Raw genomic sequence first — 4528 nt, 5'->3', positions numbered from 1 at the left:
TAAAATGAGGGAATAAGTAGAAAGATGAGAGAATTGGTTCCAAGAGCATTAAAAAGAAATTTATATATTCAGTTAAGAAAGGAAAGTCAAAATAAGGTTGCTGCTTTAGAAACAAGATGGGTTAGTCTTGCATGGCCGTGAAACTAATCATTTAGGGTTATCTTCTCAACCGGGCAAATGACATGGTCCCACCCTAAAGCCTGCGGTAGGTTTGCTGTAAGTTCATGGGGCTGCGAAAGGGCTGGGCCCCAATCAGTGCTGCAGAGTTAGTCACACCAAATGTCATCCCTGGGAGGGTCAGAGAACAGTTAGGGGTAAATGCTTAGGAAATGTGTGATATATATATTTTTAAAAAGTCACGCAATCATAGTTTTGCCTATTTCCAAGTTTGGGATTTTTTTTTTTTTGCACGAAGATGAGGAAACTGAGAGAAGTGTCTTCATATCTCCAGGCCTCTATTCTATCATCTGTAAAATGGGGTAATGATAGAACCTGCCTCCCAGGTGTGGTTGTGAGGACTGAATTACCTGCTGCTGGTAAACGCTCAGCCAGAGCCTTGCCCGGAGATGGCGATGGGGGTTGTCATTTCAGCGTGTGCACATCTGATGCCCACAGCCACGCACACGCATAGACACACGCGCGTGCAGGAAGCCCCCAAATCTCTGTCCCACAGGCATAAACTAGATGTACGTACAGACCTTCCCATAGACACAGACACACACAATGTACCCCACAGACCCCTGCATACTCAGACACATAGCGGCACCCGTGGTACACCCCACTGGCCACCCCCTCACACAGACGCCTTTTCCTGCTCTCTGTGGCTCAGGGAATGTCGGCCAGAGGTGCTGCCTTGAGTACTTCAAAGGAGCTATTCCTGTCAGAAAGCTAGTGACATGGTGTAGGACCTCAGCAGTGTCCCAAGGAGGCCATCGTCTAAGTCTACCTCACCCCGGGCCTCCTGGGAGCTGGGCACGGGAAGAGGCAGACCCCAGAACACACCTTGGGGAGAGTAGAGAGCAGGACCCTTCTTCCCCATCACCACCCAGTCCTGCTCCTCTGGGCAATTCCAGACCACATGCTGTGAGACCTTGGAGGGCCCCAGTCCAAGCCCTTTGTTTACTTAGGGAGAAACTGAGGCCCAGGGATGGATGGGACACCCCCCAGTCCCACAGCAAATCAGCACCTGATGTGATCCCTCAGCCGGGCCAGAGGAAACGTCAGAAGGCCAGGGCTCCCCCAACCTTCCCGGCTCACGGACAGCCTCTGCAGGCCTCTGGGCCTCGGCAGACAAGGAAGGGAGCACAGGAAGTCCTTCGGCCCCGGCATCCCGCACGGTCCAGTTTCTCTGCTGTGGCAGGACCACGGCAGGGACTCCAGGAGGATCAAAAATCACTGAGGACAGAACCTGATGTCCCAGATCTGCCACCAATGTCCTGTGTGACCTTGGGCCTCTCTGGGCCTCAGGCTCCTCTGGTCAGTGCAGGGTGGGGCTGGTCCCAGGGCTCGGGAAGGCCCGTCCCACCCTTATGGCCCCTGGCTGTTTTCTCCCTCCCACAGGCTTGTCACTGTTTGGGGCAGGACCGTCTGTTCAGACCCCAGGGATTGGAGGACAAAGTAGGTACTTAAACACCTGCAGAGCTGTATGAAGTCACATGACCCCATCACCCAGGAGTCCTGATATCCTGTAGCCCCTGAGTTCCCTGTCCCAGTCCCAGGCTGCCTGGGTCCAGGGGAGCCCTTATGAGGACAACAAGGAGCCTCACCACTGGAGGCCCCTGTCCCCACACAGAAGCACTTCTTTTCTGAACTGGAGCCTGAGCCTGGAAGGGCAGCGATTAAAATCTTTCTCCTTCAGTCTGGATCAGCATGTTCTGTCCCTGCTGTGTCCCTCTTGCTCTGGCCTGTCACATTTGCCCTCAGAGAACATCTGGGCCTGCCCTGACCAGGTTGTGGGGGTGGGAATGGAAGCTCAGAGGAAAACACGGCTGTGGGGAGCCTGGTGAGAGGCCGGAGCAGGGTGTGCACGGGCTGGGGAGCGTCCACGGGCTGCGGCAGGGCTCCAGTGTTGCCAGCACAGCTTCCTGAGGGCTGGCAGCCCCCTCCCTGCAGTCAGGCTGGGGGTTCTCAGAAGAGGCTTTTGGATTCCCTCCTGTCCTCTCTGCCTCTTAGGTCTCCACTCCCCCACTTTGTCTGGTGTCTTCTGGCCTGACAAGGATGAGGACATCTTCCCCCTACACATTCCATTCAATTCAATTCCAGGAGCCGGAGTAGGGCTTGGCCACAGGCTGGGGAAACTCAGATGAGCCAACCTCGGCCTCCTGCGGAGCCCCTTCCCCTGGCTCGCAGGCCCCACACGCTACGGACCAGTGGTCCTCAGCACATCCGGCAGCTGCCAGGGCTCCTGCCCAGGGTCTGAGCCAGCTCTGCTCTCCGGCCTCCGGGCCTCAGCCTGCCCCCTACTCCCACTTGATCTCCCACTGTGCAGGCTGGTCCCCAAGTGGCTCCAAAGTTCCTGAAGTGTGGCCCCCACCTCCTACGGGCCACCGAAATCCCACCCACCCTCAGCCCAAGCCCAGCCTCCAGGAAGCCTTCCCCGACTGCAGTGCCACCTTGAACCTCTCTCCGCTGGTTGTCCGCAGCGTAGCCCACCACGGTAAGAGGCTGTTCTGCCGTCACCCCCCGCGTGTGGGCCCGTCCCCACCCCGCCATTGGCCTGCAGCCGCGCAGCCCACGTGCTCGCACGCTGGGCCCCGGTGCAGGCCTGCTTGGGCTGCAGGCGCCGCGTGGCTGCTCGGCCGGCCTGCCTCTCCCTCTCTGGGCCTCGGCTCTGCCGCAGCGTAGAAGGGGGCAGGGACGCGGGGCCTTGTTCCTGGGGTCCTGCGCCCGCGCCGTGGGCAGAGGAGCCCGAGGGAGCCCCGAGGAGCGCTTCTGCCCCCGCCCCCGCTCCTGCTGCCCCCTGGTGGCCGGCGCTCGCAGCACTGTGCCCACTCTCCCGGGGCGGGAGGAAAAACCGAGGAGGGAACCCGCCAGGTCCCCTTGGCCACGCGAGGGCTCATCCCCTGCCCCGAGCCGGAGGGACAGCCCTGCAACAACTGCCCCCTCCCGAGCTCGCGGTGGGAAGTCTCCCGCGGAGCGGGCTGGGCGGAGATGAGCTCAGGCACGCCGAGGCCTGGAGGGGCTCCTGACCCGGCAAAGCCAAGCGGGCCACCCGCGCCCTGCAGGCCGGCGTCGGAAGGAACGGTTAGTCCACCCACCGCAAACTTTCCTTCAAGTCTTGCTCAGGGGCGCACCTAAGTAGAGCTGCTGTCGAGGACTGTGGGGGAGGGGGAAGTCGCTGGCGGGCCCCTGAGAGTGACCCGGCTGGGGGCTTTGCGTAAAGGTCCCTCGGGAGGAAAGAGGCGGATCCAGGGCAGAAATGGGAACTCAGGAGTCGGAGTCCAGGTGTTCCACAGCAGGGTAGGGAGCGCGGTGGCGGGAAGAGCAATGCACCATGCGGGATATACCGCCGTGCTCCCGGAAGAGCAACGCCACCACGCTCTCGTGGGGAGGGCGCTCCGTCAGGCACGAGGAGTGACAGGGAGGGAAGAAGATTGAGGAAGCATCAGGGGTCAGGAGAACCATGAGCAGGGCCTGACCGAGCATTGTCCCTTCCACCTGGAGCGCTCTTCCCCTCCTCCACCCTAAGCTCCCCTCAAACACCACCTTCCCCTTGCCGGCCTCCCTGTTCCCCCTGGTCGGCATTGGGTCCTCTGCGCGGTGTCCTCGCCAGCCCTGCGCTTCACTCAGTCTAATCCTCAGCGGCCCCTCTCCTTGGAGCTGCTGGTGTGCGGACTCGGTGGGCCTCAAGCTCTCTTGCTCGGGAACACGCTTCGGTGGCGTGGATGACGACGGTGAATCTGTCAGGGAAGAAGTGTTTTGCGCCTGTGCATATACGGTTGATGTATTTTCATCAATAACAAGCGTCCAGGTGAATCCCCGGGGGCGCTGTGAGGAAAAAGAGATTTTCGGGATAGGGGACGGTAACCTGAAGCAGCCAGCAAGTGAATTGGGGCGGGAGCACCGAGGCCTCACAGGTGGAAACGAGGTGGCTGCTCTCCAGTTTCCCACCAGGGGGCGCGCAGGCCCCCAAATACAGATCTGGGGCCGACGTTTGCGGTCCTGCCCGGACGACCTGTGCTCGGGCCTCCGGTGGTGGCCGGCCAGGTGCTAGTGTCCCTCCTCTCAATTTGACTGTAGCTGCCCAGAGCCTCCGGGCAGGGGCGCCTGCAGCTGACTGGCTCTTCTAGGGGAGCAAAGGTAAGAAAACTACCAGCCAAACTGCCTGGAGTCTGCTGAAGAGGAAGAAGGGAAAATGCTCTTGGGACTTGCAGGGCCTCTGACTCAAGCCCCGACGTCTGCTTTTGTTTCTTTGTTGTGGTAAAATACACATAACGTGAAATTTACCATTTTAACTGTTTTAAAATGTACAATTCAGTGGCATGAGGTACATGGACAATGTCGAGTAGCCATTAGCACTATCTAATTT

Source organism: Propithecus coquereli, unplaced genomic scaffold, assembly GCF_000956105.1.
Source record: "Propithecus coquereli isolate 6110/MARCELLA unplaced genomic scaffold, Pcoq_1.0 Scaffold67, whole genome shotgun sequence".
NCBI lineage: Eukaryota > Metazoa > Chordata > Mammalia > Primates > Indriidae > Propithecus > Propithecus coquereli.
This window is presented reverse-complemented; position numbering follows the sequence as displayed.